Source organism: Aotus nancymaae, unplaced genomic scaffold, assembly GCF_030222135.1.
Source record: "Aotus nancymaae isolate 86718 unplaced genomic scaffold, 86718_ANA_hifiasm-v0.15.2.pri h1tg000095l, whole genome shotgun sequence".
Lineage (NCBI taxonomy): Eukaryota > Metazoa > Chordata > Mammalia > Primates > Aotidae > Aotus > Aotus nancymaae.
In genome coordinates, this window is record NW_026988510.1 from 4,152,792 (window position 1) to 4,177,511 (window position 24,720).

The 24,720-nt window shown below is 47.1% G+C and overlaps 1 long non-coding RNA gene across 4 annotated transcripts; it reads right to left on the reverse strand.

The window, feature by feature from the left end:
* Positions 1–9,832: 9,832 nt before the first annotated feature.
* LOC105726587 (uncharacterized) lies at positions 9,833–20,477 on the reverse strand. 4 transcript variants are annotated; one of them, XR_010339995.1, is made up of 7 exons: positions 20,372–20,477; positions 16,259–16,904; positions 15,468–16,030; positions 13,849–15,285; positions 13,212–13,263; positions 12,318–12,792; positions 9,833–12,174 (listed from the first exon to the last, which is right to left on the reverse strand). It is a non-coding gene; the product is annotated as an uncharacterized LOC105726587 (long non-coding RNA). The 4 variants fall into 4 exon arrangements; XR_001109577.3 differs by having other exon boundaries at positions 12,318–13,263; XR_010339996.1 differs by having other exon boundaries at positions 12,318–15,285; positions 16,259–16,300.
* Between the last annotated feature and the right edge of the window lie 4,243 nt (positions 20,478–24,720).

Below are 24,720 nucleotides of genomic sequence, written 5' to 3' on the forward strand. Positions count from 1 at the left end.
CTTCCAAAACATTTAAGATAATCTTGCCACAAAATTACCACTGCATTCAACCTCAGAAACTCAAAAAGAACCAAAAGTGTTAGCATTGACCCACAGCTTTCTCCGGTCTATATACTTAGCGAGCAAACTGATTACCAGTTGGCCTTGGTCAAACCCTCAGAAGAGAAAAAGGGAGGACTCCCAAGTGTAGTCACCAGAATCTGCACTAGATGCCACCGAGGTGGGGGATCTGCCTATAGATGCCTCCCCCACCTTCAGCACTCTCCCTTCCCCTACCTCCACAGAGTCATGGCCTCAAACTACTCCATGAACCTCACTGTGGCATCCAGAGCAAGTGAGCAGGAGAGTCTGATATTGACTGAATCCTGGGCAGAGTCTACTGTGTTAAACCAAACACATGGCCACAGAGAAGGTTAGACCACAGTGGTGATCTATCAGAGGAGGTATTCTGCCATAGTGGGAGACTTCATTCTCCTGCAAATTCCACTCTAGGGACTCACTCTGATAACTGCAGGAAACTAGACCTTTTCAATGAGTGATCAGGCAGTCACTGAATAGGGAAATTGTGGAATTCTTGGTCTACTTCTTCTTCTTCTTGGGATAACAAGAGGCTCTTCCATGATATCTAAAGAATGTTATAAGGAAAAGGTTATGATCCACAAAAATGTGATCAATTTTTGCAAATGCCTTCGTTTGACCCCTAGCATTTAAATTACTACCAAGGAAGTAGAATATCCTGGTTACTTTTGTCTAAGTTTTACCCAACATCCTTCTATATACCCAAAACAAAATTTCAGTGACGCTTGCCTTTCCAGGGCACAGGTCATACCTTCATTCCACTAGGCTCACAATCTAGGAACAGAAAGCAAATGCTGTCCTCCTGTCAAGGTGTAGAAAAACAGCAGGAGAGGACGGGTGCAGCGGCTCACACCTGTAACCCCAGCAGCTTGGGAGGCCAAGGCGGGAGGGTCACTTGAGTACAGGAGGTCCACGCTGCAAGTGAGCCAGGATTGCACCATTGCACTCCAACCAGGGTGACAGAGAGGCCCCTGACTCAGAACAGACAAAACTGGCGGCATTTCCTCCACCTGTCCTGAAGGACTCAGAGGCCTGGGTAGTCCTGAACCGCAGGAGGTGCTGAAGAGTATTCACAACTATCCAGGAGGTGGCAATTTAAGGGTGTGGCGCCGTCCCTTGTAACCACTCACTGTTCCTCCACCAGTCCAAGGACACTCCATCACATTTTACACCCATTTTTATTTCTACTGAAGTTGTCCTCCTTCCTAGAACAATTTTAATCCACTTATAAGTCAGTGTTTATTTTGTCCAGCATGCTGGGTTCTAAATTCCTCCCTTAGAAAAGCCATTCTTACAATTGCCGTGCCCACCACCCAGGATGTAAAGCTCTGCCAAGCATACCACCTCCCAGAAGACATCCTGGGATGGGTCTTAGGGGTGGAGGTCAGGGGAGGTTGAGTAGGATTGGTGGGGAGATCTCCAGGGTCATGTTTTGAAATGCATTCTATATTTGCTTTGGTAATAACATGTGACACCCTTTGTTCCTTCTCAAAAAAGTTTTGCTCCAAAGATGCTGACCTCGCTGACATGGACAGTGGCCTCAGCGGGGAACTAGGCTCCTTCCTACAAATTCCAGGCTAGGCTGAGCGTGACCAACCCAGGAGAACGTGCTTCCTCTGGGTCACACGATCGAACAAGGGTGACTGTGGGACAGGAAAAGATAGCATGCTTCACTCAAGTCCCCAAGTTCTCCACAAGTAGGTTGTTTTTCTTACATTGCGGTTGAACCAGTATTCCTATGAACATAGACACAAAAGTCCCCATCAAAATATGAGCAACTCAAAGCCGGTACAGCAAGGCTAGTACACCGTCCCCAAATAGTATGGATTCCTGGAATCCAAATTTAGATCAACACTAAAAGATCCATCAGTGTAACCCACTATACTAGCAGACTAAAGAATAAAAACCACACTATTATCTCAATAAATGTAGAAAATGCATTTGTGTAAATCCAACATTCATTCATGATTTAAAACATAAAACTCTTTCAGCAAACTAGGAGTATAAAGAAACTTCTCTAACCCAATAAAGAACACCCACAAGCAGCCTACAACTAACCCTCCAGTAAATGTTGAAAAGCTGAATGCTTTCCCCGAAGCACAAGAATAAGGCAGAGAGATTTCCAACCTCACCCTGCAGAAGTGAAAACTTATGTCTACTCAAAAACCTGTACAGAAAACTTAGAGCAACTTTATTTATAATCACTAAAAATCCAAAACAACTCAAATGTCCTTCAGTGGGAATAAATAAACTGTGGTACATCCGTAAAATGGAATACCACTCGGCAAATGCAACAGACAATTGACACGGTCAACAACGTGGATGGATCTGAAACACCGTAAGCTAAGTGACAGAAGCCAGACACAAAAGCTTACATCATGTACACTTCCATTTCTACGACATTCTCGAAATGGCAAAACTACAGGGAGAGCGCTCACATCCTGCCTGCCATGGACTGGGCATGGAGGGAGGCCTGACTGCAAAGGAGCCACACCAGGAACTCCGGGAGGCAGAATGTTCTGTATCCCGATGCGCCTCCACGGGGGCATGCCACCTTGAGAATGTGTCAAAACTTAAAGAATTGCATGGCAAAACACAAGTGAATTTTACTGCATGTAAATTTTGGAATAAATTTTATAAAAGCTGGCAAAGTACACACAAGCATTTCCTGGCCATCCTCCTACGTGTAGTCTTAAAAATAAACTTGAGAATAATGTGTTAGGAAGAAAGAGAAAGAAAAAAAAGAGAAAGGGAAAGAAAGAGAAAGGACAGGAGAGGAAGAAAGAACAAAAGAATGAAAGAAAAGAGAAAGAAGGAAAGAGAGAAACAGAAAAAGAGAGAAAGAAAAGGAAGTTCATAAAACGGCATTGCATTTATAGAAAATTGATGGGGAATTGACATATTTCCAGAGTAAGTCTTTCTCCCCAAGAACAAGTCATCTTTTATGCTCTTCAATGGAATGTCTTCAATTTTTTTCACTTTGGGTCCAGCACATACTTTTTGTGAAATTTTCCCTAGTTGTTTTGTTGCTATTGAGAATGAACTTGAACTCTTTACTCTATTACAATTTTTGAATTCTCATTATTAGTAAGTACAGATTTCTGAGTTCCTATTCTGTAACTGGCTGCCTCATTGGCTTCCCTTGTGGTGATTAATATCAGTTATTAATTAATATGATATGACATATGCTGACATCATCCATAAATAGCTACTGACTTTTTCCACTGTTTGTATGCCAACTTCCTCTTTCTAATGGCGATGACTAACACTTTGAAAACAATGGTAAGTAATCTCACTTTTCTTTTCTGAGTTTCACCCACATATGGAAGATAAAACAGCTGTGCAGCTTTTTGCCCTCAATCATCATTTTCTCTGACCTAAAAGATAGTGAGCCCCATATAGAGTTACGTCTCTGCTTCTCACAACAGTTTTTTATTGATTAAAAATTAGTGGTTCATCAGGATTGAACACATAAAAGAAAAAAAGGCAAATCATTCCCAAATCCTACAACTCTAACAGATCAATGGTCTGTACCCTCTGCTGCTCCCTGTCTGAGCTCATCTTGTACTGCATTTCCTCAGGCTCTGATCACAGCCCAGGAAGGTCTGTTCAGAGATTGAAAGCACTTCCTGGATTTTACATACAAACTCAAGACAGGCAGCCACCTGGCACATTCCCACCTTGCCATCAGATAGGGGGTTAGGAGAGTTGATAACAGGAAAGAATCAAAGTTACAAGCGCCTCTAAAGATCAGCCAAGATGAGAGGAAGAGGAAAGAAAGGGACTGGGCGTGCCAACTGGCCCTGAATTCCCTCACACTCCCCTGAGACAACAAGGCAAGCAAGGAAAAGAACAAACACAGCCCGGGAGCCTGCAGCATGGCCATTCCGGCCGGTGATCCGGGAGAACGGCTCCAGTTCTTCCTGTCGTCCAGCAGCTGTGGTCGCCTTCCCTTAGTAGAAAACGCAGGTTGAACACCGAGGAGGCTTCAGCGCTAACCGCACGTATCTCTTTCTTTGGGAGAACAGGGCAACTGGGATGGGGGTTGGGCTAACAGAGCAAGAAAACTGAGAAGCAATTCCAGATTATTCAAAATCATAAAATTGCACCATCTTTGTGCTGGGAATGACCATAGGAATGAGCTAACATAACTTTCCAATTTTTGCAGGAATCCCCTCTTCACAGCATCTCCAAATTATTCCAGTAATAATAAAAGTGCTATCTCAAAAGCAGTGTTTTCACAGTTTGATATTTAGCAAACTCTCTCTTAAATTGAGATAAAACCGGTTCCAATTCAAAACTTGAAGTGGGGCCGTCATCTGTAGTGAGACAGAGTACACAGCTGCTCGTTCTAGCACAGAGCTATCTTTCTCTCTCTCTTTTTTTTTTTTTTTTTTTTTGACATTTGGTGAATTCACTGCTGTTTATAAAGAATTCCTTTAACATAAGGCATATTGTTATGGGGATTTAAGTAGAGAAAAATCTATAAAAATTCTATTCATAAGTGGGAGGCTCATAACCACAGGTTATATCCAAAAACATTGCAGATTGTTTTAAATTTAAAAACCAATCTTTAAAATGGTGGATAAATTTAAAGGTAGTCCAAAAGAAAATAAGTAAGTTTTCGATGCAGTTTTGTCACCGTTCTATTACAAGACAGGAAAAAATGACTAAGGAATGGGAAAATATTATCTTCATTTTCACTTTATATTGCTGCTGTAAGAAATTACCAAAAATGGAGTGACTTTAAACCACACAAATGTGTTATCTTACTGCAGGTCAAAAGTCCAACATGAGGCTCATGGGGCTAAAATCCGGGTGTGGGCAGGGCTGGTTCCTTCTGGAAGCTCCAGGGAGAATCTGTTTCCCTGCCTCTTCTGGCTTCCATGGGCTGCCTGCAGTCCTTGGCTCGTGGCCCCTTCCTCTGTCTTCAGAGCCAGCAATGCTACCTCCCTGGCCCTGCTCCCATAGTCACATCTCACCCTGTCTCTCTCCTGCCTTTCCCTACACAGTGAAGAGCCTTTGTGGCTATGCTAGGCCCACCTGGATAATACAGGATCATCTCCCACCTCCAGGTCACCTGACGAGCACCCTTAATTCTTTCTGCATCCTTAATTGCTCTTTGCCAGGTACAAATTCACAAGTCCAGGGATTAAGAGGTGGACATCTTTGAAGGACCCTTATTCTGCCTACCACAGGTATTTCTTCAATTGTTGACACTTGACAAAAAGATGTAATCAGAGGAAGACAAGCAAGTGCATCGTCAAGAGTTCTGATCACATCTCTCAAGATTTCAAGCGAGCGTCTGGAGACCGGCAGGAAGGCTGGTGGTGGTATTCTGGTCAGTCCCCACCTCTGCAGTCCCACTTCAGTGCTCTGGCTTCCTTTGACCTTGCTGTCATCACTGCTTCTCTCAGTTTCTGAGAGCTTCTCAGTGAAATGAAATGGAAGAGGCCAATTTTTCTCAAGGGAAATGGGCAAGATTTAAAAGAAATCAAGAAAGAGGGTTTTTTGTTGTCTATTTGTTTTGTTTTGTTGAGATGAAGTCTCACTCTGTCACCCAGGCTGGAGTGCAGTGGCGTGATCTCGGCTCACTGCAGCCTCCACCTCCCAGGTTCAAGCGAGTCTTATGCCTCAGCCTCCTGTAATCCCTCAGCTGGGATTACTGGCGTGCACCACCATACCTGGCTAATTTTTTGGTTTTGGGGTTTCATCATGTTCAGCAGACTGGTCTGGAACTTCTGATCTCAGATGATCAACCCGCCTCAGCCTCCCAAAGTGCTAGAATTACAGGCATGTGCCACGGTGCCTGGCCAAGAGGCGTTCAGAAGTGTGCATTTGATGTCACACGTGAGTAGCAACTATCTTGGGCTGGCGGTGCCGGGGCAAGAAGAATTTACCAAGACAGTTGTTGGTAAAGAAAAGCAGATTTATTAGAGAAAGTATGAAAATATGTTGTAACGGAGCAATGGGCAGGCCAGCAAGAGAGGAGCTGACTGCAAGGAGACAAAGGCTTGCTGGGGCCTTCACAGGATGGCGCTCGCGCTGCGTGCTGGAGAGAGCAACGTGCAGCTCTGATGACAAGGCTGCAGTGCGCGAACTCGTAGGTGTCTGACGACAAGTTGGGTGCAGGAGGGCTACGTGTCCTGGACCATGAAGAAAGCCAGACTTGTGGCTTACCTGCTTTTTCTTTTTGCTTTCTCTCATTTCCACCAGCCTGACTCTGTTTCCCCAATTAGGATTCCACATTTGAAAAAGAATGGAAGCTACCAAGGCTGAAGGAAGCCTTTGGAAGGAAGGCTGGGGAGACCCATGCTCCTGATCCTCCACAGTGGAAGGAAGGACATGGGGGTGGGGGATCTGATGGCTGAGAGGCTCCCCACTTCCCCCCAGGGACATTCACTTCCAGGAGAGGGTACTGGGGCGTCAGGTCCCAGAGCGAAGTATCCAGTGTTCACTCTCCCTCCTGGTGCGTATGTGTCAGACTAAACTGATGCTGACTTCTAAAAAACCCTGTGGACCGAAGCTGGGAAAACCCTCATTTAAAAATTGTAAGCAGCTGCAGTCTAGAAAAGGGGTATTCTTCAAATTCATTAGATGAGGACACAGAAGAAAGCAACAGGGACCACAAGGCACCCCGAGGCCAGCTGACTCCTGCCCTGTGTCCTGTCCATGGGTCTTAAGTGGCAGTTCTAGAATGGGGGTTTAGGCAGAAACTCAGTCTGAGACATTCTTATTTTTTGGAGCTAAAATAGCCTTCCTGTTATGAATAATGATGCTACTATACGGTAATTGGTTCTTAAAACAACGTGAAGTATGAGCTTCCCCACACACTCTTTTTCTAGTGGTCTCTGAAACACAAAGGAACGGGAAGCCCTGGAGCGCCACACCTAACCCGGGGACGCATCATAGACACATCACACACAAAGGCAGAACATGACACGAGGGTGCCCCTGTATTTCTAGGCATGTGGCAGACTGGGAATATGCAGATACAGTTGGCCCTTGAACAACATGGGGGTTAAGGGCACTGATGCCCCCATGCAGTCAAAACTCTGCATACAACTTTTCACTCCCCAGAAATCTAACTACTAGTATCCCACTGTTGACCAGAAGCCTTACTAATAAAAGAAACAGTCAATTAACGCATAATTTGTATGTTATGTGCCTATACTGTATTCTCACAATAAAGCTAAAGCGAAGAAAGGTTATTAAGAAAATCATCAGAAGGAGAACATACATTTACTATTCGTTAAGTGGGTCATCATTAAAGGTCTTCATCCCTGTCATCTTCAGGTTGAGTAGACTGTAGGAGGAGGAGGAGGGGGTTGTTCTTGCTGTCTGAGGGGTGGCAGAGGTGGAAGAAAATGTGCATATATAAGTGGACCCAGGAAGGAAGTTCAAACACATGCCATTCAAGGGTCAACTTTATGAAAATATGGGTCTTAGGCCTGGTACAGTGGCTCACACATGTAATCCCAGGACTTTAGGAAGCCGAGGTGGGTGGATCACCTAAGCCCAGGAGTTCAAGACCAGCCTGGGCAACATGGCAAAACCCCATCTCTTTAAAATAAAAAAAAAAGGAAAAAATTATACAATAAAACAAAATACGGGTTTTAGGCTGGGTGTGGTGGCTCACACCTGTAATCCCAGCACTTTGGGAGGCTGAGGTGGGCAGGTCACCTGAGGTCAGGAGTTTGAGACCAGCCTGGCCAACATAGTGAAATCCCATCTCTACTAAAACTACAAAAATTAGCCGGGGGTAGTCCGAGCTACTTGAGAGGCTGAGGCAGGAAAATCACTTGAACCCAGGAGGTATTTGTTGCAATGAGCCGAGATATCACAGCACTGCACTCCAGCTTGGGTGATAGAAAGAGACTCCATCTCAAAAAAAAAAAAAAAAAAGAAGAAAAAAAAAACTATGGGTTTTAGGATGATAAGAAACTGCCTTTTTGCCTTTTTTTTTTTTTTAGCATTGTTACATGGTTTTTTCAGCTACATTTAGTGTCATTGTTTTTCCAAAAAGAAGCTGTGTCTTACTTTTTCTAGTAAACAGAATAGACTAAAAATAGAACCCCACATAAATACCCAGTGGATTTTCTGCAAAGATGACAAAGCAATTCGTTGAGGAAAGAATCCTCTTTTCAGCTGATATTAGATGCGATATTGAGTATCCCTATAGGAAAAAAGTAAATCACAGCTCTCTTATTGTATATAAAATTTAACTCAGAATAGGTCTAAGACATGAATTTAAGAGCTATGATTACAAAACTTCTAGAAAAAACATAGGAGAAAAATCTAAGTGACTTTGGATTAATCAAAGATGTCTTAAATAGGACACAAAAAGCACAAACTATAATATTTAAGAAATTGGAATTCGTAATTTTTTTAATTTTTGTACTTCAAATGCCACTGTTAAGAAAATGAAAAGGCAAGCCACAAGAAATCTTTGCAAAACATGTATCTGACAAAGATGTGTATCCTCAAACATGCAAAGAATTCTTGCTGCTCAATAAAGAAAACAACCTAATTTTTTTAATGACCATATGATCTAAACAGACACTTCATGGAAGAAAATACACAGGTGGCAAGTAAGCATGTAAAACCATCATCAGTTCTCGGGCAAATACAAATTAAAACCACAAATAAATATCTCACTATGGTCACTAGGATGGTTAAAATTTTTTAAACTGACAATACCAAGTGCTGACAAGGATGTGGATCAACTGAAACGCTCACATGTTGATGGCAAGATGCAAAATTGTGCAGCCACGATTTTGAAAACAGTTTGGCAGTTCCTTATAAAGTTAAACGTAAGTTTACCCTGTGACCCAGCAGTTCCACTTAGAAATGCTTACTCCTACCTCCCACCAAAAAAAAAAAAAAAAAAAAAAAGAAAACAAAAAACATATGTCCACATTAATACCTGTTGACATGTGTTGGTTTTGTTTTTCTGTCAGTCATTCTGTTTTTGTATTTATTTTATTTTACTTTCAATAGTTTTTGCTTACATGGATAAGTTCTTCAGTGGAGATTTCTGAGATTTTGGTGCACTCATCACCCTAGCAGTGAACACTGCACTCAACATGTAATCTTTTAGCCCTCACCATGCTTCCACCCTTCCCCACCTAGTCATTCTTAGGCTTTTTCATTCTCGTGGTTTAGCTCCCACTTATAAGTGAGAACATACAATATTTGGTTTTCCATTTCTGAGTTACATCATTTAGAATAATGGCCTCCAACTCCATTCAAGTTGCTGCAGAAGCCATGATTTCATTCTGTTTTGTGGCTGAGTAGAATCTCCATGGTGTATATATACACCACATTTTCTTTATCTACTTGTTGGTTTGTGGGCATTTAGGCTGGGTCTGTATTTTTATGACTGGAAATTGTGCTGCTATACATACATGTGCAAGTTTCTTTTTCATATAATGACTTCTTTTCCTCTGGGCGGGTACCTAGTGGTGGGATTGCTGGATCAAATGGTAGTTCTGCTTTTTAATTCTTTAAGGAATCTCCGTACTGTCTTCCATAGTGAATACCTGTTAATGTGTTTATGGATGCTTTGTTCATAATGAGCAAGGGAAACAACCTTGCTATCACCTGGTGAGTAAATAAACACATTGTGGCTGTAGTGGTCCATTTTCATACTGCTAGAAAGAACTGCTGATACTGGGTAATTCATAAAGGCAAAAAGTTTAATTGACTCACAGTTCAGCATGGCTGAGGAGGCCTCAGGAAACTTACAATCATGGTGAAAGGCAAAGAGGAGGCAAGGCACCTTCTTTATATGACAGCAGAAAGGAGAAACGCCAAGTGAAGGGAGAAGAGCCCCTTATAAAACCATGAGATCTCATGACAACTCACTATCATGAAAACAGCATGTGGGAAACTGTCCCCACGATTCAGTTACCTTCACCTGGTCTCTCCCTTGACATGTGGGGAGTATGGGGATTACAATTCAAGATGAGATTTGAGTCGGAACACAAAGTCAAACCGTATCGGTGGCATCTACGTACCCCGGAATACTGCACTGAAATAAGAGAAACCGACTACTTACACAAACATCAACATAACACGGATGGCTCTTCAAAGTGTTACATTAAGTGTAAAAAAAAGAAGAGACTAAATACTGTAAGATCCCATTTGGCTACAATTCTTAAAAAAGCCAAACCAATGATGAAAAGCAGATCCGTGTTTGCAGGGCACTGGGACAGAGCATGGGTTCATTACAGAGGGGAATGACTAGACCTCTGGAATGGTGGGATCTTCTGGAATGGTGGGATCTTCTGGAATGGTGGGATCTTCTGGAATGACTGGACCTTCTGGAATGACTGGACCTTCTGGAATGGTGGGACCTTCTGGAATGATGGGACCTTCTGGAATGGTGGGATCTTCTGGAATGGTGGGACCTTCTAGAATGGTGGGACCTTCTGGAATGGTGGGATCTTCTGGAATGACCAGACCTTCTGGAATGACCGAACCTTCTGGAATGGTGGGATCTTCTGGAATGGTGGGACTTTCTGGAATGGTGGGACCTTCTGGAATGGTGGGATCTTCTGGAATGACCAGACCTTCTGGAATGACCGAACCTTCTGGAATGGTGGGACCTTCTGGAATGGTGGGACCTTCTGGAATGGTGGGACCTTCTGGAATGGTGGGATCTTCTGGAATGACCAGACCTTCTGGAATGACCAGACCTTCTGGAATGGTGGGACCTTCTGGAATGATGGGACCTTGTGGAATGGTGGGACCTTCTGGAATGGTGGGACCGTCTGGAATGGTGGGACATTCTGGAGTGATGGCACCTTCTGGAATGATGGGAGTGTTCTAGGTTATCATTGTGGTGGTTACGCAACTGGACACGCTTCTCAAAACTCACCAAATAGTACACCTAAAATTGGTGGGCTCTGGCTGGGCGTGGTGGCTCTTGCCTATAATCTTAGCACTTTCAGAGGCTGAGGTGGGCAGATGACCTGAGGTCAGGAGTTCAAGACCAACATGGTGAAACCCTGTTTCTACTACAAATATAAAAATTAGCCAGTCGTGGTGGTGCATGCCTGCAATCCCAGCTGCCCAGGAGGCTGAGGCAGGAGAATCGCTGGAAACCACGAGGCAGAGGCTGCAGAATGTAGTGAGCTGCACTGTACTCCAGCCTGAGCCACACAACAAGACTCCATCTCAAATAAATAAACACAAAAATTGGTGGGTTTTATTGTACATAAGTTATGCCTTGGCAGAGCTGAACCCCAAAAGCAGCATGCAGTGGAAGCCACTGACACGCCATTAACCAAGGCCAAGTCCGTATCCTGTGGCCACCGGAGGCTGCCGGGGGGGAAGTAAGATTTCAGTTTCGTTTTCCCAAAGGATTCCTCTAAATCTAGGTGAGCAAAAGCAAAACATGCTGCAGAATTTTTAGAGTTTTCCTGACGCCTCCTCCACCCCCGTGCTCCAGCCAGCCCATGGCAGCTCTCCCATCACAAGCATCTCAGTTTCTCTTCTTTTGAGAGAGGTCCAACCACATGGTCAAAGGGGTGTTGGTTCTCAGCCGCCACATCAGTGTGTATTTTCCAAGCTGCATTCTCTGATGGGCAGCTGGGACCTGTAGCCTGGACCGTCCGTGTCTGCTCCCATGAATGCTGACCTGCATCCTTTGCTTCCACGTGGCGCGTGGCAGAAACGCGCACGCAGGGCAGATGTGGCAAGAGCAAGGTCCTGCGTGGGCAGCACCCGTGGGCAGCTCCCGTGGGCAGGAAGGGAGCATCAGAGCCAGGAGCACAGCTCAGATTGCATCTTCCAGGAAGCCATCGCCACCCTTGGAAATAGCACAGTGGACCCCAAGACAGGGCCTGCCACTGTCCCTGATTGCTCTTTCCCAGGGACAGAGCTGCCCTGTCACCCAGTCTAACAGGAGAGTGTGTGGCCGTCCCTCTGCTGCCAAACGAATGAACATTTTCTGGATTTCTTTACTCTTCCCCATACCAGGCGAGTCTTCACCCCTTCGCTTCCTTGAACACGCAGACTGGACTCTCCTTATCCATCTCTCCTGCTCCACCATCTGTTCCTCACTTCCGCAGCAGCCAGGCCCCGGCCCCACCTGGAAAGGCAGAAATTGGCCAAGACCGTGAGGCCCACCTGGCTCTTTTGTGCTCCACCCACCCATAGATCCCACGGAAAGCCGGAAGGCGCCCATGTGGGGCCAAGCCCTCAAGGGACAGCTCCCAGCGGCGAGATGCCTACCTCCGCAGTGACAGGCCAGTGGGTGGGGATGCAGGCGTGAAAGTGCTCCACATAGAGAAGGCAAAATCGGGGCCCAGAGCCTCACCATGAGCCTTTCCATTTCCAAAACTCGCCCAAAGGCCCACTGGCCACGTCGTGCGCCACTAGTCGCAGCTCAAGAAAATTAAAAATGGGGCTTTTCCACTGCAGAAATTCCCAGTCAAAGGAGGAGTTTTCCTGTAGAGCTTGAGTGGAGGTGATAAGGCCTGCGTCCTCCCAGCCTCAGCTACTCCCTGAGCAACATCAGGCCCTCTCCTCCCTGGCCCTGTGGACGCAGGGGCCGGGTCATTCTCTGTGGTGGAGCTGCGCTGGGCACAGTAAGATGCTAAGCAGCATCCTGGCCTCGACCCACTGGATGCCAGCAGCAACCCTCAGCTGTGACAACCGAAACTGTACCCCGACGCTGGCGAGTGTCCCCTGTGGGTACTGTCACCCCCTGTTGAGAAGCACTGAGTTATGTTCCTCCTTTTATGTCAGTCTCCTTTCACTCTTCTTCCCTCTGCTCCCCAACCTTCCAGCCTGCACCCACACTGCAGTCCCCCTTGGCACGTTCTGCGGCCTGCAGACCCAGAGGGGAGGGCACCTCTCAACAGCGGCAGAGACAAGAGTCATCCCACATGAGTGCTCCCCAAGGCAGGGTCCCCAGGAGACCTGGTGACATCTAACATGACAGAGCGCTGCTGTCCTCGGGGAGGTGGCAGTCCAGCGGAGAATGGCCCTGGCCTGCCACCTGCCTGCTCTGAGTCACCCACATTTCCTCAGCACGAGCTGGGGCCCTTCCAGCTCAGGGGCGCCCACCCTCTCCCACTGATCCTCAGACACTCCACAAAGTCTGAGCGGCAAAGCCCCACACACCAGCCATTTCTGGGAAGGGCTTCTCCTGACACATCTTCAGGTATCCGGGTCACTGAATGCAGAAGAAATGATTTGAAAGGAAACTGAATATCAGGCACCACTTCCCATCAGAGGGACCCTCCCATGCAGGGAACTGGGGAGTCCCTCATGCTGCCTGAGTCACACGCATAGCCCATAAAAGGCCTTGAGGACACACCTGTCAGATCAGCCCACAGCGCAGACAGAAACTGGGCCTGCAAACCTCTCCATCCCTGGTTTTTCCCATTGTCTATTTTAATGAGGAAGGACAAACCAGAATGGGAAATAGCTCTGAGCTGGGTGGCTGTGCTCCTGCCTCAGTGGACCTGTTACAGCCTGGGGTTTCTTCACTCGGGTGCCCGTGAACCCCCGCCTGTCTGGTGCGTGGCAGACGTGCGCCGCGTGCGGCTGCGATGCTGATGGCGCCTCGCCCTCTGGCTTGGGGTTGTGGGTAGTGAGTGCTATGTTCAGACAGAGGTCCCGAGTGGAAGAGCGGGTCTCGGACAAACAGCCCCAGGGCCTGGACATTCATGCCTCCTCCCCTCCTGCCCCTTGGCACTGCCACCTGAGACCACATTAGAGCCGAGAACAGCCATGGAGGAAGCACAAGGACATTTACCTGGGTTCCACTGAGAACGTTCGAGATGTCCTGAGTGTCCCTCAGCTCCTCCGATCCCTCCTCCGATGTGGCCACCCTCAGTCCACAGGAGAAGGTCCCACCCCCTGTGCAGAAAAGGAAGGAGAACCTCTTCCCACAGAGGCTTGCCGGCCTGCAAACACCAAGCCTGGGGAAAACCACCCTCTGCCCCTCCACACCACTGCCCAGCAGCTGAACACAACCGAGGGATCTCCCTCTGCAACAGGACCTTGGCCCCCAGAAAGCCTGCCCGCCCTTCCTCTGTCCTAGACAACTCTTCCCCGGTCTCCAGCAGCCCCGTGGCCTTGCCTCTGTTTCACTGAGCAAATAGAAGAAGCAAAGGAGAAGGTGCATGGCGTTCCTGAGACCCGAGAGGAGTAGCAGGGCGTGGCCGACGGGCTGGGGCCCACCTGGAAGCAGGGTCTTCACGGAAAGTTGCTACTCTAGCACCAGCTCACCAGGCCTGGCACTGCCCACAGCATGACGTCACGTAAAGAGGCCTTGGTGGTCACATAAGTGCCACCTTGAGACGGGCTGGAAAGCCCTTGGGTTTAGAGTATGATGTCCGTCTTTCTTCCTCTCTTACTGGACAGACGCGTCCCCAGGAAGTGGAAGGAAAGGATGAATGGAGAGACGGGGAAAATCCAACCCGTTCCTTTCTAGATCCCAGGACGGCAGCAGTGAGGAAAGAAGTGGAGTTTCCAGCACCACCGGGGAGGGAGGCGTCAAGCACACGGCTCACATCTTTGGTAAGATCCAAACTTACCCCCGGAAATGGGTAAGAGAACAAAGGTGTGCTGATGACCTGTGCAGGACGACAAACACGTCCTTCTGTGAAGGGCAGGAACAGAGGGAAAATGGAGGAGGGAAAGAGGAAGCTGGAGATAGAAGACAGGAAAGAAAAACAGAGAGAGAGATGGAGACAGGATAAAGTTAAGGAACCTGAGATGGGGAAGTTATCCTGGAATCTCCAGGTGGGTCCAACGTGCCTACAGGGTCCTTATAAGAGAGAGGCCAGAGAGCTAGAATCAGAGGAGATGTGAGGAGGATTCAGAGTGGGTCGTGGAGCTGCCGCATGGCTGGCCTTGGAACTGGAGGGAGGGCCACAAGCCAAGGCACGCAGGCGACTTCTAGAAGCTGGGGAAGGCGGAAACGGGAAGCATGCCCCCTTGCCGGGCTTGAGTTTGTCCAATCCGAGAAGAAGAAAGGCTGACGTCATGCTCTCAAGAGCTGCCAGAAGGAGCCAGCCCTGCCAGTGCCTCGATCTTAGCTCAGTGAGACCCACGCTGGACTTCTGACCATCAGAAATGGATGGGAGGACAAAGGTGTGTTGTTTTAAGCCACAATGTTTGGGCCATTTCTTACAGCAGCCACAAGAAATCCACGCAGGACCTTAAATGCCTCTTGCTCAATCCATTCCTTGAATGACAAAAAAAAAAAAACGAAGAAGGAAAGTCAGGTGCAGTCCAGTGTGGTGGCTCACGCCTGTAATCCCAGCACTTTGGGAGGCTAAGGAGGGTGGATCACCTGAGGTCAGGAGTTCGAGACCAGCCTGACCAACATGGTGAAACCCCGTCTCTACTAAAAATACAAAACATTACCTGGGCGTGGTGGCACATGCTTGTAATCCCAGCTACTCAGGAGGCTGAGGCAGGAGAATCGCTTGTACGTGGGAGGCGAAGGTTGCCCTGAGCCAAGATTGCGCGACTACACTATAGCCTGGGCAACAGAGCCAGACTCAGTCTCAAAAAAGAGAGAGAGAGAGAGAAAAGAGAAAAGCAGGTGGTATCTCAAGGCAGCACCTGCTAACTAGGGGCCACATCAAATGCACAGGTGGAAAGCCCCACCCGGACAGCTGGCAAGTCTTGTCATTCCTAGCAGGGGTTCAGCAAGAAACATCCCGGGCTGCTGGGACAGAAATATCTGGAACCAAAAGAAACACAGATCTCCCAGGCCCCAAGACAAGAGCTGTCTGTCAGATACACCACCTTGTGCCTGTTATGACCAGCAGAGCCACAAGAAAAGATGAAGTTTAGTGTAAGGTGTCAGGAAGGGGTCCAGTTTCTGCTTTCTGCACCAGGGAGTACTATGCAGCCATCAAAAATGATGAGTTCGTGTCCTTTGTAGGGACATGGATGAACTTGGAAACCATCTTCTCAGCAAACTGACATAAGAACAGAAAATCAAACACCGAATGTTCTCACCCATAGGCGGGTGCTGAACAATGAGAACACATGGACACAGGGAGGGGAGCATCACACACTGGGGTCTGTGGCAGGGAGCTAGGGAAGGGACAGCAGGGAGTGGGGAGTTGGGGAGGAATAACATGGGGAGAAATGCCAGATATAGGTGATGGGGAGGAAGGCAGCAAACCGCACTGCCATGTGTGTACCTTTGCAACAATCTTGCATGTTCTTCACATGTACCCCAAAACCTAAAATGCAATAAAATATATGTTAAAAAAAAAAAAAAGTTTAGGGACCAGGTCAGCGCCCACAGATAATTGTTCTAGGTTTAGTAGGAGTCACACTTCATAGCTGTTGGAGTATTTCCTGATAGACTCTCTGCCAGGAGGAATTCTACACACAGTCAACAATTAGGAAACATTTCAATTTAACCACAAGAGATTTTGAGTTTCTGTGACCTATGAGCCAGGCCCTAGGCAGGCCCAAGTGGGTGATCCCAGGCCAGGTTCAATGTTATAAAATGCTACAGGGCAGCGTATAAACAAACAGCAAACGCTGGGGAGGCCAGGGCGCCTCTGTGACAAAGGACAGGTTGGAGATGGGCTCTGAAGGTTGGGCAGAACTTGGGCAGGCAGAGAAGGTGAGGTGGCATCCTGTAAGACTTGAAGCCCCTTGCAGAAGCCGGAGGCCTGACGCTCGCTTTGCTTAACAAGTGAGGGCATGAGCAGTGGGCCCTGTAGCAGGACTTCCTGTGGCAGGACGGTCTTCCTTCCAAATGCACACAGCCCGAGAGCAAAGCGTTACTCAGCCATAAAGGAAGGTGCACCGACACACGCTACAACACCGATGAACCTTAAAAACACAACGCGGAGAGAAAGCAGATGTCAGTAAGTTAAGGACCTCGAGATGAGAGCAGCCTGGATCACCTGGCTGGCCTGAAACCGACAACAGGTGGTTTTTTTTTGTTTTTGTTTTTTTGAGACAGAGTCTTGCTGTAGCTGCCCGCTGGAATGCAGTGGTGCGATCTCAGCTCACTGCAACCTCCACATCTCGGGTGTCCCCGCTGGAACTCGGGGGATGTCAGGACCGGCTTTTTGAGGATCTGCTCCTCTACTTTGGACCCGTTAGAATCATTTTTCTCATCTGGAAAACAGAGCATCAGCACTCCCCTCACCTGGTGACTAAATGGGATGTTTGGGAAGCCAGTGCCTGGCCAGTAGCACACACTTACTTGATCAATTTTCAAAATTCTCTCTCCATTGTGTGCATTTCTTCTACCTCAAAGGCACAGGTCGTGTGCTTATTTTAGTACAGCACATATGCGTAAGATAAATAACACATATACCTTGTCGAGAGAAATTATACCCTTCTGCAGGGGGCCTCTTGTCATGGCCAAAATGCCTTCAGCAAACGTGGAACTTGTGCCTTGAGGACAAAGAATATCTCTCATCCTTAAGAAAGGCTGCCAGCGAATGTCTGTGCCGTGCAAAACATCTCCACAGTTATGCTCTATTTTACCGCAAACTATTGAAAGTATTGTGTTAGGATCACACATTCCTCAATCCGGTAGCAGACTTGCAGCCTACACGTGTCTCGATGTACAGCCTGCACAAGTCTCAACGTGCAGCCACGGCGGAGCTTCCCCTTTGCCCTCAGCATCTTCTTTGTCCTGCACATGACACGTGACTTCTGGCAACCTTGCAAGAACCAAGCGAGGGTGCTGGTGTCTCCCTGCTTCTAAACATCTTCAAACTTCATTTTCTTCTTAGACAAGCAGAAATACAAGTGGAAGTTCAAATATGTTATTCTCTGACTCCAATGGGTCGTCTGCCCATTCTGGAGTGAGATAAATTGGAATCCTCCCATTCTGGGACACATTGGAGGAATGGGGTGGTTAGGGGGTGACAGGATGGTCACCTCAGTGTGAGATCATCGTCTCCTAAAAATCAGGAAACCAGGAAGGGACACTGGTTGGCAGAGTCACGAGTGTAGGAGGGATACACGTGGTCTCTCCTTGGTGCTCCAGTAAGCCTGTCAGTGACTTAGGAATACTCCTGGAAAACCCAGGAGCTTTTAGAAAGTCCCATGGGATATTAGAGCAGTGTCCTGTCAGAGAAAGGAACGAAATCTGGAGTCCTGGGGTCAAGCCCTGACTCTGCTAGGAACTGGCCGTGTCATCAAGGTAGATTGCTGCAACAGTGGCTCCCTCCCCCCGACATGATTCATGCTTCCCTGTGTTCTCACTCCTTGGTCATGTGGCTTTGCTGCTGCTCCCATCAATAAATGAGGTCTTGGCCAGGCACGGCAGCTCATGCCTGTAATCCCAGTATTTTGGGAGGCTGATGCGGGTGGTTCACCTGAGGTCAAGGAGTTCAAGACAAGCCTGGCCAACATGGCAAAACCCTGTCTCAACAAAACATACAAAACTCAGCCTGGCACGGTGGTACACATCTGTAATCCCAGCTACTCAGGAGGCTAAGGCAGGAGAATCACTTGAACCCAGGAGGCGGAGGTTGTAGTGAGCCGAGATTGTGCCATTGCACTCCAGCCTGGGCAACAAGAGAAAAACTCTATCTCAAAAACAAAAAGAAAAGAAATAAATGAGATCTAGGCTGGATGCTGTGGCTCATGCCTGTAATCCCAGCACTTCAGGAGGCTGAGGTGGGCAGCTCACCTGAGTTCAGGAGTTCAAGACCAGCCTGGCCGACATGGCAAAACCCTGTGTCTACAAAAAATACAAAAATCAGCTAGGTGTGATGGTGCACACCTATGGTCCCAGCTACTTGATACGCTGAGGCAAGAGGATAGCTTGATCCTGGGAGGCAGAGGCTGCAGTAAGCAGGGACGGCATTGCTGCACCCCAGCCTGGGCAACAGAGCAAGACTCTGTCTCAAAAAAAAAAAAAAAGAAATGAGGTCTCTTTCCCATTTCCCCCACTCCTTGCCCCTCTGGGGTAGCCTGTGACATGCTTTGACCAATAGAATGGAGTGGAAATGACCTGCAATTTCCAAGGCTAGAGAGCTCCTACTTTGGTCCCCTGGGAGCATTCTCACCATCATTTGAAGATGCTGGGATGAAAGCTTCTCAGTGGCTCCTGCCACACAAGTGAGCCCAGGTAAGCCTGAGTAAGATCAGCTGAAGAATCATCCAGTCAAGCCACAAAATCTTGAAAAATAATTCATCATTGCTGTTTTAAGCCATGAAGTTTGAGGCTCATTTGTTATGCAGCAATGCTGACTTATATATCTTCCCAGTCTGTTTATTCCTCGTCTGTATGTCTCAGTTTCTTCATCTAAAACATGAGGTTGAATTAGGCGATCTGTAGGTTCCTAAAGCTCTGATGCTCAGTCGTGAGGAAAAGAGAGAAATGTTTGCCACAGCAATAAATGAAAAGATGGAAAAGATGCCAAGTCAAAGAGAGCAGTGCCTGGGAATGGGCATTGTCTCCACTTGGCTGAAACTGGCCCCATTCCATAGACGCTGCCAAGGAGGGCATAAAGTTTACTCCAGCTGCATACATGGGAGCATTGCACCCCCTAGGACGTGGTACAAGACATAAGTGATCTCAGACGTGGGCCACACGGTTCTCCAGCGCTGCACTCACACCTTGCCTCCACTGTGCCAGCCTCGTGACCTGACCCAAAAGTCCCTTTGATCTTGAGCCTGCAACCTCCTTTGCACACTGCAGACACAAGTATCCACCTCAAAAAGCTGTCACAAGGATTAAATGGAATGTATGAAGCTGGTGCCTGGCAGGCATTGAAAGTGGCAGCTACAGTCTTCCCACTTCAACCCACAGGTGCATGGAGATGACCGCCTCCAACAGGCAGGAGGAAGAACTATGATGGGGCAAGCGGACAAGGAGTCAAGGCGCTTTCTATCATGCCTGCAGCTTCAGTGACTAGTACTGTTAAAGGCAGATGGTCTTCATGCGAACTGCGTGCTTGTGGAGGCAAGACTGCCAGAGGGCGGCACCCCTACCCCCGCACCTACACGGACTGGTACAAACATCTGAGTAAGTCACGATGCACGACTCCAGTGGTGGGTGTGCATTCCTCAGGACCATAAGCCAGTGACCCTCGACCTCCCCATTTGAAGCAAAAGGGCATTTCAAAGTAGCAGTCCTGGGTCACTGGTACTTCCCAGTGCTAGGGTCATTCTATTTTCTTCTAACCCTTCTCTAAACTCTTAACTTCCCCATTAGAGAATCTCATTGAGTTGAACTCTCATTTCAGCCTCATTTCCAGAAGGATTTAGACTCTCACTTCTTCAAGTCTCTCTCATTAGAGTGAGTATCGAATGACTTCCATGACACTTACCTTGGCTCTCTGTGTGCAGGAATCATGCATCAGCTCTAAGTGCTCCCTGCTGCATTTGACTTCCAAATGACAGCTGCCATGAGGGCATGAAGTCCAGTCTCTCCACCTAAATGTCTGCATGTTGTGAAATCGAGGGTATAAAGGGATGTTCAGAAAATAGCTTCTCCAACAGGGCTTCCTTCCTGTGGCCAATTTCATGTAGACATGTCACAATTGCAGGGAGCAAAAAAAAAAAAAAAAAAAAAAAATGAGAGGTTAAAAAAATACACTGGATTTGCTGAAAAGTTATTTCTTGTAAAAGCTTCTCCCTTCCACTCATGGAGAAAACAAACAAGCAGATTCCCCTTTCCTTTCCTAAACTTGTGAAGCTTAAGAAAACCCTCGCTTCAGCAAGAATCCTGTGACTAAGCCTGCAACCCCCTGTCCAGCCCAGAGTCCACCAAACCAAGCCCCATGTTCTCACCCCTGGCTACGTTCAAGGCCTGTCCAGCCAGTTCTATTTGAACACTTTCCATGACCTCAAAAAGAAAAAAAATGCAGAGAAATGGGCTCCCTGCTGAGCCTGGGTGAGATTTCGGCAGGTGTTCCATTTGCACTGGGTTACCTTGTTCCTGAATATAGCCTTTACAAAGTATTTTACTGCACGTCACTCGTGGCAACCCTCTGTTAGTTGCTGTATGAAATATCATTGTCTCATTATCACCCTTGAGTGACAGTTTAGCTGGGTTTATTTGTTTTTTCGTTTTTTGGGTTTTTTTTTTTTTTGAGACAAGGTCTCACTCTGTTGCCCAGGCTGAAGTGCAGTGGCGCAATCTCAGCTCACTGTAACCTCTGCCTCCCAGGTTCAGCAATTCTCCTGCCTCAGCCTCCCAAGTAGCTGTGATTACAGGTACTTGCCACCATGCCCAGCTAATTTTTGTATTTTTAGAAGAGGTGGGGTTTCACCATGTTGGTCAGGCTGGTCTAGAACTCCTAACCTTGTAATCCGCCCTCCTCAGCCTCCCAAAGTGCTGGGATTACAGGTGTGTGTGAGCCACTGCACCTGGTTGGTTTTTGGGTTTTTGGGTTTTTTGTTTTGTTTTGTTTTGGTTTTATTTTGTTTTTGTTTTTGTTTTTTGTTTTTGCTTTTGATTTTGTTTTGAGATAGAGTTTTGCTCTTGTCATCCAGGCTGAAGTGCAGTGGCCCAATCTCGGCTCACTGCAACCTCCGCCTCCTGGGTTCAAGCAATTCTCCTGCCTAAGCCTCCTGAGTGCCTGAAATTACAGGCACCTGCCACCACACCTGGCTAATTTTTGTATTTTTAGTAGAGGTAGGGTTTTCCCATGTTGGCCAGGCTGATCTCGAACTCCTGACCTCAAGTGATCTACTGGCCTCAGCCTCCCAAAGTGCTGGGATTACAGATGTGAGCCACCGCACCTGGCCTTAGCTGGGTTTAGATTCCATCTTGCCAGTTATTTTATGACTCTCTTTGGAGACATTCTTCTACCGTCTTTTGCATCTAGAGGTGCAGATAAGAATCCATGGGACGCTGATCTGCGTAACACTGGGGAGGCTTTTCTCTCTGGCCGCTTGCAGTCATTTCATTGTGTTTGATGGTCTGCGGTTTTGCTGCAATGTGTCTAATTGTGGGTTTCTTTTTATTTATCCTGTTTTGTACTTGCTGGATGGAAAAGTCATATCCGTATCAGATCTGAACCTTTACGGATGTTCTCTCTCTCAGCACTGTCCTCTCTCTCCCGGAACGCCGATGAACCCGGCGCCAGACTCCAGGACTCTGAAAACTCTCTTTAACGATTTTTCACACCAGGTTTCTCATTCAGCTACTGTCTTATTCCAATAATTGTTTATTTTCTTATATTTTTAGTTTGTTTTATGTATTTAATCATTTAAACATACTTATCACCTATCAGATTGCCTGATTCCGTATGTTATTAAGGATCGAGTCCTGTAGTATGTTGTCTATAGTCAATTGGCTCATGATTGTTGGAGACAGTTACTGCACTAATGTCTACCAGGAGAAGTCGTGCAGTACTTGATTTATCTAAATGTTTTCACCATTCTCATGTTGTGAATGGAACAACTTACTGGTGGTTAATATTTTAAAATAATTATAAATTTGAGGGGAAAATAATCTTCAGTTTTGGAGATAGTCATGCAGAGAAAGCAAAGGAAAATTATTAAACAACCAAATTCAAATGATGGAATAAATGTGAACAATCATCTAATCCTTTAGTTGTGTAAGGATCAGAGAGTGTGTTGGGCTCTGCGGGTCATACCGTCTCTATCACAGCTACTCGAGTCTGTGTGCCGGAGAAGCCGTAGTGGCTGTCAACCAGTGAATGTGGCTGCGTTCCACTTTACTTTCAAAAACAGGAGGCAGGTGGAATTTAGCCCACGAGCCATAGTTTGCCAAACCCTGATCTAGTCTTGTGTCTTACTCAAAGCAGGAACATTTTCCTCAAAAATTCCTGGAAGCCTATTTGAATACTTTAAGTTGGAGTGTTAGTGAGAGCAGAAACGATAGAAACCAATATCCATGTCCTTCAAATGATCCTTTTTCAAGGACCATAATGCCTATGAAGGAATTAGATTTTTCAAGGATCATTAGTGTCTATGAAGGAGTTAGATTTTTTGAGGATCATAATGCCTATGAAAGAATTAGATTGATCTCATACATCCACAAGTCTCCAGTCCATCTGTAGTTTACAAATGGGAAAACAGAGGCTTAATGAGGTTAAATGATGCACCCACCGTGGCACAGCTGGCTTGCAGCAGAACTGGTTTTTTGCCCCCAAGTCAATGTTTATTTCCCCACACCACCTTATCAGGACTTATTGGCCAAACAGCAGGGATGGAGATTATGATGGTAATGCCGGGGCGTGTGCGGGGCCCAGGAGAGGCTTGTAGTGGGAAAACAGGGAAGAAGCCATGCTCTGGCCACTAGTTTCTTATTCGATTACTCATCTGTAGAGAGATTTGAGACACGTCACCTGACCTGTCCGTCAATTCGCATCTGACATCTAAAAGCACCAGAGTCAGTGACGGGGAAAACACTGTTTAAAAAATTCCCAGTTTCACCTCAGTCTCCCAAGCTTCATCTCTCAATGGGTACCAATGAGACCGTATTGACACGTACGCCGAAAGCTTTCCGGCTCAACAGCCCACAACCTGCTTATCTGCAGGACCCAGCCCTCCCTTCGAGGACGTCTCTAACACGCTTGGGGGCCCCAGCAGACACCTTGCAGAGCGGCCCAGGCTTCCAACTCAGTGGGTGCAAAGTGGTGTCTCATCACGGTCCAGAGTCGCACTCCTCAGTCATCCTCCCAGACACTCATTGGCATAAGCACTCTGTCTATGCGATGTCTGTTCCTGCCTTTTGCCCCCTTTTATAATTTGGCAGTTTATGTTTTCTTACTGCTTTGCAAGAGTTCTTGATATAGTCTTACTACCAAACCTTTATGTGTGTGAAGAGTATCTTCTCCCAGTGGGTGACTTGTCTTTTCCCTTTCTTCAAGGTTCTTTTGAAGAGCGAACGTTCTTCATTTTAATTCAGTCAAATGGCTCCATCTGTTCTAGTGAAATCTGTTCTATTAGGAACTCTTCCCGCTCTCGGTTTCGCTGAATCACGCTGCATAACAAACAAGTGGCTTATAGTCACAGACGTTTGTTGTCCTAGCTCACGGTCTGTGGGTTGGCAAGGGCACCCTGGGCAGGGCTGCAGGGTAGCTCCAGGTCTGGTCTCCAGGCCTCCCCTGGGGCTGGTGTCTACCTGGAGCACGCTGTTCTCAGGGTAAGTGGCAGAAGCACTGGAGATCAAGCCAGATCGTGCAGACGCACTTAGGGCCCCGACTTGTGTCACCTCTGCCAAACTTTTTTGGTCAAGCAAGTGTCATAGTGTCATAAAGAATTTAACCTTTAGCCGGACGTGTTGTCACGCACCTGTAGTCCCAGCTACTCGGGAGACTGAGGCAGAAAAATCACTTGAACCTGGGAGGCAGAGGTTGCAGTGAGCCGAGATCACGCCACTGCACTCCAGCTTGGGCAACAGAGTGAGACTCTGTCTCAAAAAAAAAAAGAATTTAACCTTGATGAAAGAGAGATCCGGCCTTTGCCCTCAACTTCTGGAGAGTCAATGCTAAGCCCTTGGGATGCCATGCCTGATAAGAGTACCTGTTGGCATGAGAGCCTTGGAACAGCCAGATAGGAACAATGTGATTAAGAGTGGGGGCTTTGGATCATGCAGTACCAGTCAATCTCTAGAGGGGCCGGAAACCGAGGTCAGCCATGCAGGCTGCATCCAGGTTTGTGCAGTGGAGCCCCAGGATAGACTCTGGACACCAAGTCTGGG